Source organism: Pinus tabuliformis, chromosome 8 (genome assembly GCF_031772625.1).
Source record: "Pinus tabuliformis cultivar Carrire ecotype Pingquan chromosome 8, CPIR1, whole genome shotgun sequence".
Lineage (NCBI taxonomy): Eukaryota > Viridiplantae > Streptophyta > Pinopsida > Pinales > Pinaceae > Pinus > Pinus tabuliformis.
Genome location: NC_142294.1, coordinates 1,401,931,275 through 1,401,948,678, shown reverse-complemented (window position 1 = coordinate 1,401,948,678; position 17,404 = coordinate 1,401,931,275). Strand labels below are relative to the sequence as shown.

The 17,404-nt window shown below is 38.5% G+C and overlaps 1 pseudogene across 1 annotated transcript; it reads right to left on the bottom strand.

Annotated features, from left to right (window-relative positions):
• Positions 1 to 7,006: 7,006 nt before the first annotated feature.
• On the bottom strand, positions 7,007 to 14,825 carry LOC149240795 (two-component response regulator ORR23-like; annotated as a pseudogene). The gene is made up of 6 exons (XR_016246547.1): positions 13,559 to 14,825; positions 12,475 to 12,627; positions 11,364 to 11,771; positions 11,002 to 11,078; positions 9,332 to 10,732; positions 7,007 to 7,557 (listed from the first exon to the last, which is right to left on the bottom strand). The product of XR_016246547.1 is annotated as a two-component response regulator ORR23-like (transcript).
• Between the last annotated feature and the right edge of the window lie 2,579 nt (positions 14,826 to 17,404).

The following is a 17,404-nucleotide window of genomic DNA, read 5'->3' as shown; positions in this document are numbered from 1 at the left end:
AATGCTAGGTTAAATTGATAGTGTAAGTGTTATTCATTGTCTGGAGAGTAAAAAATACACCTTACTTTTGAGTCAAATCCCAAATATATATTGCATAAAATAGAAAACACAATAGAAAATGGCCCAACCAATATAGTATGGAGATGCAAACCTCTTTTAAAACTTGACATCATTGACAACTTCTAAAAAACCACCTCCCATCTTAGTGAACTCTGGATTAGTATAATAATTCATGGTAACCTACCCTGCACTAAGCAACAATTTTAAACTCGGTTTTTAGCACATTGGCACATTTATACCCCGAGGATTAGGTGCAAAGATAAGATCTCAAAGTGTAATGTGCAGGTCATTCAAAGAAATCCCTACAATGTCCCTTCAAACATAGAACATGGAAGGCCTTAATGAACCAGAGCATTAAGAGCACTGAGAAATGCCTTGGGGTAGAAACAAGATGGTACTTTGCAGAGAACAAAGAAAGCCTTAATGAACATGAGCACTGACAAATGCCTTGGGAGTAGAAATAAAGATGGGGACTTTGCAGAGAAGTGAGAAAAGAGCAAACTTAATCTTTAGAGAAGTCAAACACATCTAGACCCTCCTAACTTTTTTTATAAATAGAGCGACTCCATTCTAAGCATCTCCCACTTTAGAAATAGAGGGACTCCATTCCAAGTATCTCCCACTTTAGAATCGTTGTCTTGTTTGATTGCTTGATAAACAAACCTTCGGCTCAAGATATTTTGACAATGTTGTCAAAATCATAGTGGAAAGTTTTTAAATTTGTGAACAAAGATCCTCCTCCAAAATTCATTAAAACAGACACAAGTTGGAATTCAGAACAATTTGTGCTTGAACTTAATTGGAAGAGACTTCGAGGATTGCTAAATCCAAGTTTTGCAGTTTCAACATATGGTTTTATCTAGGCCCACTGAAGATGAAGCAGGAAGGCTTATGGCGAGGGACTCAGATGACCAAATGTGGATAGAGGGTTGCATTCTACTAGAAGGTGGAAATTAGGAGGGTTGCATTCTACTAGAAGGTGGAAATTAGGAAGGTTGCATACTGCGAGAAGGCAAAATGATTTGAATTCATGGTCTTTACCATCATTAAAAGATATCACATATTGGTGAATGTGAAACTTAAGAATGTTTGGATTGTTGCCACAACTATAAACCATTCCAAAGATTTAGTTCTCTTCCCATTGAGGTTTTCAATTTGTAATGTCTTCTTCTAATTAAATTGTTCGAGGGGAGAGAAAGTAGTCTATCCAAACTCGTAGGCTATAGTCAATTGTAAAAGGGAAAACCCATCATTCAATGTTATTGGGTTAACATTGGATAAATTGGGATAATTGGAAGAAAACTTGTGGAAGAAGTCAAATTTGGGGCAAAATGGAGGGAAACTTATTAGCGCCTCAATTTAAAATTAAGAGGGAAGACCCAAAGGGAAATCTATAAAAAAGGGGAGAATCATTTTTCTCATCATGAATTGTTGATCTTTCTAATTTGAGTTGAGGCTCTAAAGGGTTTTAAGGCATCTTTTCATTCTGATTGGTTTCGAATTGTTAATCTTTCTAATTTGAGTTGAGTCTCTTAAGGGTTTTAAGGCATCTTTTCACTCTGATTGGTTTCAATGGTGAAAATTCCAACCTAGCTAATCCCTTCTCTCTATTATATTTGGCATAATTTTCTGATGCATCTTTCATCTAATTTTGGCAATCAAGGAAAGACTTGTGGATCGATTGGCTTGAGGAGCAATTGTTTGACACCGAGGTCTATCTAAGGCAATTCCAAGGCAGCAAAGATCTTATTTGGGCAACAGAGAACATGTTTTGTGGCAGCATAAGCCTGTCAGGACAATAACAAGGGTTGTAAGTTTCCAGATAGTCCTGAAACCCCAATTCCAAGGCATGTGCTTAACCAAAGAACATTTCCCTATAACAATGAGGTTATTTAAAGATAGATTTTGGGCAACAAAACCCCTAAGACCTTGACCTATGGCAATGTCCCTCTTGAAAGAGGTTTCCCAGTGACAACGAAATTAATTAGAGCAACAAAGCATTCCTAGTGCCCTAGCTAAGGAAGCAATGGCCTCTGAGATTATTTTCCTATAGCAGCAAGGTCATCTAAATTGTTTTGTCAATGAGGTCTTGTTAGGTGGTTGTGAGCCACATCCAAGGGTTTTGTAGTGGTAGTGGCACCATCACTAAAGCACACTTGAGGCGGCGAAGCCCAATTGGAGAAAATGAATAGAGAAAACAATGTGCCAATAATAGGGTCTATTAGGGCTCTTTGATGATAACAGGGCAAGAAAGTTGTGAAGTTGTGAAGGCACGTTGAGCAGTGACAAAAAGAACTAGTAAGTTAGTTGTGTATCTGTTAGGATAATCTATATTGTAATCCTTGTAAAAAGAATGTTATAGTTTCTTAATTGTTGAGTGTTGTACATTTTTGTTGGTGTAACAACCCTAAGAAGTGTGGGAATTGTAACTTGATATGTATTGTTGGTATTGTTAACGATCATCTACTTGTTTACATTGTTATGTATTCAATGTCATCTTTGTTATAATGAAAATAATGTTGTGATACTAGTACAATATTATCTTATGCTCCTAATAACCCAAGGGCAAATGTTTACTAGGGATAATACACTTTTGGGCAAATGTTTACTAGGGATAGTACACTTTTTGCCTAGTTTAGTTTATGCCTAGTTTAGTTTAGAAAATCACGAGTGTAATACCCCTACCAAACTCTAATAATGTAAATATGAGTACAAATGATATTTAGGACAATGAGTTGGATGCATGTGACTAATAGGTTGGTAAGTCAAAGTTTATTTGCGGGACATACGTGATTCATGTATATATGTTTATATGTCTAGCGGCACGTATATGTTTATATGTCTAGGGCCAACGTGCCCATGGTTATGTCTTCAATGATTGTGAGGCCGGAGAGCCTCAAACTGTAATTATGATGTAAATATTGTACATATATTAGTAAAATACACTAGATGCAAACCAACTTCACAGAAAAGAGTATTGGGCCCGCCTCAATTTCAAGAAAAAGGGAACGAATCTGATGTGTGTTTGGGCACTAAGGACCACATGGCTTTAGAGGGTAGCACATGGAAAAATAAAGTTATGCATATATATATAAAAGTGAATATTTTTCCTATAAAGGGGATTCATTCATTCAGGGGAATGATTCAGTGTAGTGTTTTAAAATTCGACCGAATCAAATCTGAAACAGCCAAGTTGATCCGAGTCGTTGAAAATTTTTGTGACCCGGCAGAAAAAACGGAACACTCGGCCGAGTCATGACTGACTCAACCAAGTTATTGCATGACTCGGCCGAGTCAGTCATGACTCAGTCAACCCAGCCGGTTCCGTAATAACTCGGCTGAGGCAATGAATGCAGCCTGTAACCCCAAAAAAAATGCGATTTTTTCATATTTTAAAAAAAAGAAAAATTAACTGTTAGCTGGTTTGTGGGGACTCCAAGGTGTTTTATAATTTAGTTAAATGCTATTTGGGGTCCATTCCCCTCTCCTAGTATTGATATGCTATTCAAATTTAATGGTAATGTTAAATTCTTAAAGTAAAAGTGACATTCTGCTTGATCTTCATTTTCATCCTTTTACTTAAATTTTTAACATTACCATAAAATGACTCTAGATGTTTGAAAGTGCTTCCAGCCTCATTGGATTTCATGTGGAGAAAGTAGAATTTTAGATTTCATTCAAAATCCAGCAGAGTTATCAGTTTTTCAGGAATTCAGGATTGCAATGTTTCCATTGAATTTTGTCATGTATTAGGGTATGGAACTCGTATTTAATCAAGAGCATCAATCCCTCTATGTACCTTGATGTTAGTGACATTGGTTGTCGAACTCCTCCGGGATTCGCTCCCAAACCAGGGGCTTCTGAAAATGTTGCTCCCACTCCCGTTTTCTCTCTCGCTCCCCACTTTCGCTCCCGCTCCCAAGTAACACTGAGCCAGATGATGTTGGCAACTCTAGCAGTAGCCAGTAGTACTGGTCACAGACTTTTGTTGTAGAGGCCATTTTATAGCCTCCTTGGTTATGTGTTTTGGTTTTGATCTCTATATCATCATTGTGTATGTATTGAACAGTGCACTGGGTGCCATTTTGATATAATGGATATATTCATGAGCTTACTTTGATCATATGTTGTCTTCTATCTATATTATAATGCTGCCTCTGGAAACATGAATGAAAATTTTTAAAATTATATGTTTTTATAAAAAATAAATATTTAATGTATTTTTTACAACGACCGAGTCATTGAAATCGAGCCGGCCGACCCTCCGCCGAGTCGGAGTCGGAGTCGCCCTCGGCCGAGTCGGAGTCGGAGTCAGAGTTGACCCTCGGCCAAGTCGGAGTCGGAGTCAGAGTTGACCCTCGACCGAGTCGGAGTCGAAGTCAGAGTTTTAAAACATTGATTCAGTGATTGGTTAGTCAACTAGTCTGGGGCTTGGGTTCTATCACTCACTGAGGCCCTGGTGGCTATGACTTATGGCTCGGGCAGCCATGGAGTTCTACTGAAACTCGGTTTTGGTGACCAATAAGTGATTTATGGCTTGGGCAGCCATGGAGTTGTGGTGAAACTCGATTTTGGTGACCAGTCAGTGAGCCCTGGAGTTGTGGTAAAATTCGATTTTGGTGACCAGTCGGTGAGCCCTGTGCTTGGGTTCTATAACTCACTGGGGTGACCAATGGTAATCACTGATTTATGGCTTGCTTGGGTTCTTGGGTTTTATAACTCACTGCGGTGACCAATCAGTGATTTATGGCTTGGACAGCCATGGAGTTGTGGTGAAACTCAATTTTGGTGACCAATCGGTGAGCCCTGTGCTTGGGTTCTATAACTCACTGGTGAACAGTCAGTGGGCCCTGTGCTTGGGTTCTATAACTCACTGGGTGTTGGTCCTCACTGAAGCGACAGAGCTGAGACCATCACCATGGAGGTGGTAGCACAGTCGAGGGACCGTTGATGTAGAGTGCACCACTTTAGCCTGTAGGTTGATGGTGGGCATGAGCCTGTAGGTTGATGGTGGGATTGTTGGGGTTGGTGCCTTCGCTGGTATTGGTTGTGTATATGTGCTCTATAACTCACTGGGTGTTGCTCCTCACTGAAGCCACAGAGCTGAGACCATCACCATGAAGGTGGTGGCACAGTCGAGGGGACAGTTGGATGTAGAGTGCACCACTTGAGCCTGTAGGTTGATGGTGGGATTGTTGGGGTTGGTGCCTTCGCTGGTATTGGTTGTGTATATGTGTTCCGGTTTCACTGTTGCCCAGGGAGTTGAGGCCTCAGCGCAGAGGTGACCTGCAGTTGAGAGTTTATGAGCAGTATGGACCTCTGCGGTTGAGAGTTTATGAGCAGTGTGATCTATGACTGGGTGAAACTTGGGAGGCCACCAGTCGGTCGAACTTCTTCATCAGATCTGTGGTTCTGTGTTCCTGTGTATTTGTTTTATTGATGTGCCATTTCTTACTAACCCTCTTTTGGGGTTACGTGTAAATTAACGCCGCTGTGCATGAATTTTATTTACTGTATGAACATTTATGGTTTGTGGCTGAATGTTTCATTAATTATGCATTTAGTTATGCATTTCATTACGGTGAAATTCCCGAATACAGGTACAGGATGTGGTGTTGTCAAAATTATTGATCAACAGGAAATTGGTATAATTAGTGATTAAAGAGGGCCATTGGGCATGAATATACCTGTTTGGTAGTCAAATTTGGCCAGTCTTGGGCTGGTGTGGACCCAGAGAAACCAACAGTGAGCGAGGGGTTTGATAAATAGTGTCAGGGTTTATCTGCTTCCGCGGAAATTTTGAAAATTCTGGTTGTGGGTATGAGTAGCGTCTCCCGGCTGGGGGCTGAGGACGTTATAACTAGCGACGCAGATATCAGCACACCCCAGTTAGGCCACACTTTAAATCAAATATAGAATTTGCAAGGGTTACCTCAGACTCTCGTAGCCACCCTCCTAGGCTCTTTAAGCAATTTTTGCCTGTTTGGGCTTTCATTATTTTGTCTTGGCTATTTTACTTGTACTTGGTTCTCTTTTTAAGGTTCTAGTAGTGTTGTATGCCGTATGCTATTCTCGTCTGGCATGTTCGAAATGTCACATAGGTTGTATTTTGTGACACTATCATCATTTTCTGTCCACAAACAATAATAGAACTTTCAGCAGCAGAATATTAAATAAACAATCAACAACATTAATTTTATATCTTCAAGTTCATGTTAAAAAACCAAACAGAGATGATAACCCGCAGAATTTTTGTTTTGAGCGGCAGGCGAAGGCCCACCAAAATTGATTAAAGATCTGAACGAAAACTCCAATTCTTATTAAAGCATATGATTAACGGTTTTGTCTCGGATCACTTCATACAAGATGTTTAACTCAATTATCTTTTGGAAGATTCAATTATGATACCTTCTGTACGAATTCTTAAAATATCAATAAATGTCACTTTAAGCACGGTTAGAAATTGGCATAATTTAGTCACTTTTATCAATTTACGCTGAAACAGCCCTCCCTTGTTTTTCTATTTAAGAGGTCCATGATGCAAAATAAGTCTCAGCTATTTGAACCAATTCAGGACCTGAGAAATTTGTACCCCTAGCAATGAAACACTGCTAGCCCTCAAATATTGTGGATCAGATTTTCTCAGGAATGAGAAGATGCAAAAAAAATATAACTTCTGCATCTGAATTCCAGCAAATTCATGATGCAATTTTTGCAGTTAACAGACATCCCAACTCAGAGTTGCAGCACATTCTTACCAACTCAAAATCAAAATTTTTACAGACAATGCTCATTCAAGCATGATGAGGAAAGATAACTCGAGGAACTCTTCCCATTCCATTCTGGAATAGGCTACAATTTTTACAACCAAAAAAAATGTTTTATATTGAAAGAGCATGGATTGACTATCTAAAAAATATAGAGGTTAATAGTGGACATATTTGGATAGCAATGAAAGAGTCTTTCTCACAGCTTTTAATTTATTGAAATAGTAGTCAACTTGGTTAGATTCCAGATGATCTCTAGTCATTTTGATTATTACTGAGTGTTGTAGAGACTCCAGATGTTCTCTAGTCCTGACCAATTATGAGCATTCCTAATCATCTACAAACTCTGCAACTGATCTCCTGCAACTAATCATTCCTCTTGCTTCTTGTCTGCTAGTGTTGGCAAAGCTGAGCCATGTACGAAAATATGGAAATGCCGGCTCCATGCTCATCAGGAAAATAACCACATGCAAGCAACTGTAAGTTGTACAAATTCCACGAGGGGTAAAGAAGGGGTTCAAGGTTAAAAAGTCCTCTTTGAATGGATCTATAGCGTTGATTGAAAGTGATTGGAGACCAACTGAAACACCTTAATTTACACCAGATCTGAGCTGCTTCAGATAGCACAGACCTCTTTTCCACCCAGTACAAACCAATTTCACATACAAGTTTCCAGAGGATAGCCATCACATCCCGCATTACAATCTGTGAAACCAATCCCTTCATGCTGCTGCAGACATCATGACAAATGCGCTTAGTCAATCACAAAAGAAAAACGGACAAAGCTGACATCAAAGATTAATAAGTCTCCATCCGTAACCATAAAATTCCATGGTTGGAAATAAGTCAGAGTTGACAATTCTGGATACTTTTGCCCAAAATTGAATTTCAGACATCACTGCCATCAGATATGAATAACAACCTCAATAACCATAAATTCCATTGATAAAAGGAGTTGACAATTATAGACATTTGCACCCAAAAAGGAGCATTAGGCATGCGTGCCATCAAAGATAAAGAGCAGCCTCAATAACTATAAAACAGCATGGACGAAAACAAATTTAATGTCACAGGAGTTGACTATTCAAGAATCAAGACATTGCCCCCGAGAAAAGAAAGTTGGACACAACTGCCATCCTTGATGGCAGCAGCCTCAATAAACATAGAACTGCAAAAAATGTCACCGCGGGGTATTGATCTAGATGGTTTCACCCAAAACATTGGCAACAAAACAAGACATTCTATAGAAATTCATACCTCAAAAATGCAAAGCTTTGTGCATGGAAAAGGAAAGCATGGTTGGAATTTGAGCAAAAGAAACATTAGCAATTAAAATTTAGGCAAAATTTAACAACTTACCAAAATATGACCTTTGCCGCCATTGTGCTCAGCATCAGCACAAGCTCCAAGAGTTATATTTCTAACTTATGTTGTGTCTAGGATTTCCTTATGCAAGTATTTACATTCAAAGTAAATTAGATTAGATTTCTGCTTCAATCAGAAGCTAGGATTTTGTTAGTAGTGCAGATCAAGTTGTTTATATAGTGGGCCTAATGGTTAAGAACATGTGTTTCCTCGGAAGAGGTCACAAAGGGGGTTATGTGTTTCCTCGTGAGAGGTCACAAAGGGGGGTTATGTGTTTCCTCGTAGGAGGTCACAAAAGTGGGGTTATGTGTTTCCTAGTAAGAGGTCACAAAAGGGAGGAATCCGAAATATGTACACCTTTATAGACTTTATCAGTCAAATCACTGCATGGAGGCAGGTCTTTTGTCCCATAAACAAAGGGGTCTCATACACCAATTCGGTGTCCATCTTAGCCATGACTTTAAAATTAGATTACTATTATTATTATTATTATTTATTGCAACATATAGTCATCTGTAGTTACAGGGCATTGAGATGTACAAATAAGATGACTTCCTTGTATTGAAGTCCAAGAATTGTAAGTATCAATCCCCTAACCACTAGGCCAAACCCACCTTGTCACCTACAACAATATGACATGAGAAAACGAAAGAGAGAAAACATGATACGGTGATGGAAGGCAAAGAACAAAGAGGCGAGAAAACATGATACGGTGATGGAAGGCAATGAACAAAGAGGCACAGCTGTCTGTGCTTAACAGTAATTGACTTCAGTGACTTTCTACAATCCCACCGGAAATTTGAAAAATTGCCACGTTAAACATACATAACAGACTTAGATTGCATCACTACAAACCTTTTTACAAAAAAAGAGATCTAGGAAATAATCCGCATAAAAAAGTAGATTAAGGAAAAAGATGCAAGTCAAAATTGCCAAAAAAAAGCAAGCACAGGCTCAATCATTGGCAAAAAAACGGAACAGGCAGACTAGTATGACTGCAAGCCATTTAAGTTGTAACCTATTTCATTTCAAATGATATTAGTACATGCTCATCTATAACCATAAAAAGGGGCACAATGGTAAGACTTAACTTATAATGTTATACTGTATCTCAGGAGGGTTTGAAAAAGAACACTTACGTGTTTAAAGAAAATGCTCATAAGTTCATCTCCAGAATTGCCATTTTCTGAGAGAAAGCCATTCTCCATCTTTACATGATCTATCGGATAACCTTCCCCCAACTTCATTTGACTGTCTGCAGTGGATTGCTCACTTTCACGTTGTCCACCAATCCCTGGAACAACCATGTTCACTGGGAGTTTGAAATCCAAATTCATCTTTTGACCACAAAAACCAGTGTTCTGCCCCTGCGGTTGAGCAATATATGTTCCCACAACCTTCTGATTAAGAAGAGATGCCCGGCTCAACTGCGTACTTAACAGAGGATTTGAAATGGTTCCCAAATCTTGATTATGACTTTGCCAGTCTTTCTTTATAATCTGATTCATACCCTGTCTAAGACCAGCATTCATATTACCAAGAATTGGAAGCTTAGGTCTTCTATTGTCAGATGGCACAACTTCACTTATGTTCCCAGTGCTGTTATTCACTGCATTAATAGAGGACAAAGAGGTATCTTTTGTTGGGTTAAGATGAGGGTTAGACCCTACAAGGGAATTGACAGGAGGAACAGAAACATCCATTGGCATACAATCAACATTCGAGGCATTTAACAGGCTTTCCCTTAAATTCTGCACACCAGAACCTGTACTACTTAGAGGGCCACCCACTGAACGTGCATTTGTTACTAACCCTGACACGGCTGCACCATTACCCCAGCTCCCATTATTTACGTTAGTATTAGGTAGTTGAGAAGAGATTACCATGTTAATATCACTTGCCCCCAATCTTTGACCAACAGTTCTTTCAGTGGTTAAGGTGGTCAAACCCCTTCCATGCTTCTGCTGCTACTGTTGCATCAATTGCAACACCAAAGCATTATTTGTTGAATTCACTGGGATGTTGCCACTGCTACCTCCACCCAAACCAACAGGAAGACTATTTGTAACTGTCAACTGCCGCTGCATTGTGCGAAATCCTGCAGGATCATCCACAGGAGAACTTATATCGCCAAGTCTAGTAATTTGTTGTTTTTGCTGTAATTGATCTAGTTCAATTCCAGTTGACAAACAAGGAAATGCAGTCCCTGGATTGTTTACAGTTGCAATTCCTTGAGCTCTTCCAATGCTGTTATTACTGCCAAGACCTGGAAGAGAGGCAAATTGGAGCATTCCAGAGGGGTTCAGACCTGGCAAACCCAAGCCTACTGAACCATTTAATCTACCCAGAACTCCTGCTTGCAATGATTCAAGAGCACGAGCAGAGAGTTGACCAGATTGAGCAAGAACTTGCAAATCGCCAATTCCATCCACTTGGCAAAGGGAAGCAAACGAAGATTCTCTGCCTCCTCCAAATGCATTGCCCATGCTACCTTGTTGACTAGCCACGCCACTAAGCCTTTTCAAGTACAGTCTATACTTCTACAGATTATTCAAAAAAGAAATTACACACCGTCAAAAAACAGGCTTTAATGTTAATCAATTCAGACAAATATGAGTCACATGTATGATCACTCTGTTTAATCAAGCTATGCACATATTTAAATTAGAGAACAAAGAGACCTCTAGAAACAACGGATGCATAAAAAAAGAAAGAATGCAACATATCTAGAGATTGGAATCCAAAATCTAGGCACGAAAGGTGACTCCGTTTTAGTTATGTAAAAAATATGGAAGAAACTCAACTACACCTGCAGATGGCTTGCAACATTTTCTCGTGTCAATCCTTGAACATTCATAAGCTCCAATATTCGCTTTGGAACAGCTTCTGTACCACAAAGAACACGTATCAACATCAAAATACCAGTGAAAAAAATCCTATTATTCAGACATAATCATGCAAAATTGTCATTTAAAGAAAATGGATTAAATTGTAGATGTAATAATTGATTACATAGAACTACGTTCCAATTTAAATGAATAGAAATTGCTTCCAGAGGAAATGAGTAGCAAAGAAATACATTCAGCGTAACAAGTAACTCATTATGTCAATGGTCATACATTGAAAATATAAATTTACATAGTTAATATTCTGAATAGGAAGGTTTCTTACTGTCTATTCCCAATGAATTAACAGCATTGACAAATTGTTGATGCAACTCCACTGACCAAACAACTCTTGGCTTTTTTGATGTTGAAGGGTCTTCCATATCATGTTCATCATCATCATCATCCTCGTCGTCATTTTGTTCTTTCCTCTTCCTGTTAAGCTTCCAAGTACGATCTGTTCCATCATTAGCACTAGACCCATGTTCCCCATCCTCTGGTCCATGATTAAACTTGTCATTTGCATCTCCATGGTCCAAATTGTCACGGTCCTTGCTCTCTGTCCTCCTTTTTCTCACAACATGCTGCCAGATATTCTTTAGCTCTTCAAGTCTGACAGGCTTCAGCAGGTAATCACAAGCCCCATGAGTTATCCCCTTCATCACAGCACTTGTTTCGCCATTTGCTGACATCACTGTATCATACAAAAGACGGCAGTTTAGTAGAACAGCAGACTACGAGAATCCAAAAATCAACGTACAGTTACAGTGCCATGTTCATAGTAATCATAGCCACAGTCAGTTAAGAAAATTATATTGCAATTTATGGGTGGTGGTTCTTTGTTTAACTCCTCCATACTGGGAAGTCTTTACGGCTAAAAGAATATACACTCAATTTTTCTGTAATATCTACTCATTCGACTGGAAAGAGGATCACTTATGCAGGCTTCCAGTAAAAAGTAAGTGACAACTAAAGCCGGAAAAGATTTCCCCTTGTAATAATTGAAAATTGCAAGCTATCCTCTCTAGATGCCCCCAACTTCAGTACCAACCCCAATTCAGTTTTAAAACGCCATGGAACATGTAGCACATAACTTATCTTGTAAATTCCTACTTTATATGAAATCTGTCGCCTTATCCTGGGCTTAAGGTTCCAAAAGTCAAAAGATAAGTTTAGACCGTTGTACTTAGGTAGCAGTTTTCTACATTGCAAATTAGTGTGAATCCTCTACCTTTCTTCACTACTTCTAGTCCTTGATCTACCTAATAGAAATTGGATCATTCCATCAGTACATGTCAGATTTTAGCTGCCATAAAAGGGAATTAACGGACAAATGAAGTAACACAGAACCAGGAGCAATCAAACTTCTAGTCTACCAAATGAACTGCTAAACTTACTGATAACAGGAAGGTCCATTTCCAACCCCACAAGTTCCAACAGCTTGAATCCATCCATGTCAGGCATATAGACATCGCTTATCACAAGGTCAAACTTGTCTTTATTCTCCCTTAACAGGTTCAGGGCTGTGATTGCTTGCCCACATGATGTAACTACAAATACAAAAGCAAGGATAGCATCAATTGATTAACAAGTCAAAATGATAAAATATTTGAAAAATAAGCACCAGAAAAGAAATTAGGAAAGCATTTAAGGCTTTCTCTGCCAGTTGGGTCAAATCCAAAAGAACACTGGTCAGAAACATCTCAACTCTTGTGTCTTATAGCAACTATAAAATTGAGAAAAATAGAAATTCATACTAATTGAGTTGGAAAACAACTAGCATGGGAGTTCTGACTCGTCTAGCACTTACAACAACATAGATTGCAGAGGCAAAAAAACTGTGACAAGCTGATTTACTAACCAAAACATTTCTGATTCAACAACAAGAGGTCAATGCACACCTATATTTAGAACCCCTTGATCTTGATAAGCTCTAACTTTTGAAAACGAATTTCTACTCTTGTTAAAAACTATATTTTCCTCCATTGCACAGTTATTGGTTTCCCTTGTTAAAAACCATTTTAGTTGGGACTTTCACTTTAATAGAGCATATCAGCTCTATTGTCTTCTTGCGTATTTTGCTGTTAAACCCCTGCAATTTCAGATATACAGACTTGATCCATGACCCTCTACTCTATATTAGAAACATTCAGGCAAACACCTTGATCCATCCAATATTTAGTTTCCACCAGACAGGCATCTGAAAGAAACGGACAGACAAACATATAACTGAGCCAGAATCAGCAAGCTAGAGAAAGAGCTACAACAAAGGAAGAATTCGCTAACACCCACACCACCAACTGACCTCACTACCCCAGATCTCAAGAGCAAACCTATGCAAGCACTTGCAAAAAACTATATAAACGCCGACTCCATATTATTACTTTATATGGTGCAAAATACTACCATGTTTGCACTATTCTTCTTCGACAAAAATGACCTGAGAAAACTAAAATTCAAGCCCAAAAGAGCGGAACATACCGTTATATTTGCAGCGACGAAGCAAACTCTCCAGCAGCAGCAGGCAAATCGGATCATCATCCACAACCAGAACACGCATACCGATAGGAAAATCATCATTAGCCTCCTCATCGTTCATCACTTTGACCTTATCATTACTTTTACCGTCCTTCATGCTCATATTTCCGGGCACGCCACCGGTATTAGCATGGGGAGGCTGTTGCATTGTAACCACAGCAAGCCCACCTTCAGATCGGCCCATTTCCTAAAACCCCTCACTCTAAACTCCGATTCCACCCGACCCACTTCAAGAACCCCGCCACTCTCACAGACCCATCTGAGAAACCACCATCATAAGCTAATTTTCTCAAGCACACAACCAAAAATCAGCATTTTTCCCCAAACCCACATGAGAAAACAACCCCAAGCTCCAATTTTCCAACCACAAGAGCCACACCCTGTTCTCGTAACACCAACCCAGATGTGAAATTAGTACCAAAATCTGGTTTTCCCCTGCTGAAATGTACAGTGTTTAACATGAGTCCTCCTCCCCTGGGCTGCTATAATGCCCCTGCAAGCCTACAAACAGTACAGATTGCAAAGGAGATCGGCGAAGATCACAGCAGTACACAAATCAAACCATGGCAGAATACTCTATTGCTACTAAACGAATTCCAGGGAAACAGCAGAGGCTCAGAAAGAAACCCAAAAGAGAAAGTTGCAGCAGCACTTGAGGAAGGGTGTCTATACCTATCACTATGGCTATGATGACACAAGCAGCCCAGTACTACTGCTGCAAGTACAGCACTTCCCCCCAAAATAAACACATCCCCACACACATATTTATATATGCTTACCTAAGACATAGATAATGCCCAAACTTCCACACATGACCGGAGAAAGAAGGCAATAAACAAACCAAGAACATAAGAACGCATACATACATGGCTGATTCAACAGTGGGCGGGCAGCTGCAGCAATTAAAAAAAAAAAATCATGTGTGGGGGGGGGGGGCAGGGGCAGTTAAGACAGATAGGTTTTTCAGGCTGACTGAAGTGGGTAAATGCTTGGCGTGGTGGGCATTGATTTCAAGTAAGAAAAATTAATACCCAATACTCTAATCCGTTGGAAATCAATGGAATCAAACGGATCAGAGCTGTGTGAACAAGAATGAAGATCCCTATCCTTTCTCTATATCTAAATATATATACAATGTATATATTTTATCAACATCCATGGATTCTCCATCAAAATTGGCTGTAATCCTCCATAAATTTTCTCATTTCTGCCACGCTATGGGAGAATCTGGTGCTGTAATCGTCAGAGAGAGAGGAAGGGAAAGCAAGTTTGAGGGCGAGTGCGAGCGTGGGTGTGCTTTCCGCGGTGGGGCAGCCGGGCGAGGCCCGTACTTCTCTATTTTCGGGCGTGGACTCGTGTCGAACAGCGATTGTTTTGGTCCCAATATCATATTTGTCGACTTATTTAATGGGGTATTGTTTTTTTCGTTTGCCCCACCGAGGCTCCGGGCCCGCCAATGATTTGGGATAAATTTGTGCGTTTAATGGGAATTTGCAGATCGCCTTTTCTAGCGTGCGTGGTGTTGGCATTTGTTTAATTTTGATGTTTTGGTTTTTAGTGTGGGGGGATGGGTTCTAGGGATTATCTATGTTATGAGTTGTGGACCACGAGGAATTGCATCCTCCAGTGTAGTGGCTGCTCCATGAGACTTTCAAGTTGGCAAGCATATTGATAGGAAGGCTCCTAGCCTTGATAGGGTAGACATTCATGTAGTTCAAAGGGATTAAAGGTAAGTATGTAGTGATGGGTAACAAATTAGAATTTAGGAAGGAGTGTGTCAAGTAAGATTTATTATTATTACTATTATTATTTTTAGGTAAATATCAATATCTTAAAATTCGTTGTAATTTGAGTCGGCTAGGGTATGTATATTTTTGGTAATTTTAATAATGAAATCACAATGTGGAAAGCGTCTTTTGTCTTACACATAAGATACATTAATTTAGTATTTAGCTTATCGTGATCTTGAAAAATTATTATCATGATTATTATGTACATATTTATGATATATAATTTTAAGGATTACATTAGAGAAATTTTGAGGTCTAAAATGGGTCTCAAAACAAAACTGTATAACCCAAATCAACTTTATAAGAACCAGTAAGATTTAAGATGATGATGTCAACTATGGGGGATGATTCACCAGTTTTTTGAGTAAAAAATAAAAAATAAAAATAAAAACTATTTTTTCTGCTTGTATTTTCAATGTACATCCTACAATTTTACTCAAATTTTGAGTGTAAGCACTCCTTGGCTGCAAAATTTAATTTCTCATCCAAGGAGAACCCATGTTGCATACTTCCGATGGAACCTGCTACACAAAAAATTAGAGATACATGAAAAATTGTGATTGCTATCACGATTTTTCATATATATCTCATTTTTCATGTAGCAAGGTCCAACGAAAATATGCAACATGGGTACTCCTTGGATGAGGAATTAAATTCTTCATCCTACGAGTGCTCCCACTCAAAATTTGCGTAAAACCATACGGAAATAAGTTGAAAGTACGAGTTGAAAAAATAGTTTTTTTTTTTCCCTCTAAAATTTGATGATGTAATTTAATCTTATTTTACTATTTTCATTATTATTTTATAATATTCCTTAGGAGGCCCATTTTAGACCTCAAATTTTCTCTAATGATTTAATCATATCTACCCAAAACATGTCGTTGAAAAGGAGGTTATAGGTCACAAGTTTAAATTTAGTCAAGTCTCTCGAGACTACTATCTATTACCAGTTGTTAAGTCGCCCTCCATTCAAATAATTTGAGGAAGAGGGGGATATCACAATTTTTTCCTTCAAAAAAAGTATGTGATAATATCATAAATGATTTGTAACTCTATGCTTAGCAAATTGAGAAGCACTCTAACTTAGCATAGTGGAGATGTTGTCACATATGTTTGCCATATATATATATATATATATATATATATATATATGCGCCAAAAACTAAAAAAATTACATCTTTGTTGCATTGCAATATATATATATATATATATATATATATATAAAATATTTTAAGTTCATATTTACCAAGGGTTGAGAGGGATCAATTCCCCTTAGATGGAAACATTTATTAGATTGCAAAACTTTATGAAAGAATTGCACCTCAATGCATTTAATCCCTCTTAACACGTAGTAGATCTAACATAAAGATATATTTACACTAATTATGTACTCAAAATATTTTGTCATTTAATATTATCAAACAAAATTGTGTTACAATTTAAATATTTAGTACACAAAACTAAATACTAGAACAAGAGTCTACTAGTTGTCAGCAATAAAAATACATATATATTGCTCTACTTAACTCGTCATCATCTCATTAGCAGTTGGTTTATTATTCATAGTAAATATGTGTATATGCATTGTTATATACATCTATTCATATACATTCCACAATTATGTGATCAATGTGTTGTTATTTTGTCTATCATTTTCCATGAAAAAGTTAATGCATTAAGCATGTCACACATCTTTGTCACTCTTCTTCCTTATTAATGTTAACATATGTATTTGTTTATGATGTGACCTCTTAACTTTAGGAAATAATAAGAATTATGATGTAAAGTAATATGGCAATATATGTCACCCGGATGGGGGTGGTAATCCCAGGAATTAATATGATTAGATGGAGCAGCGGTGGACGAGGAGGCCACATGGCCCCCTGCAACTTTCCCCATGCCACCCTGAATGGCATTCATGGCACCTCGCAAGAGCCATTTAATGCCTGCACTTGCCGAGGTAGAGCCATTGCCCACATAACAATGGAGACAAAGAATT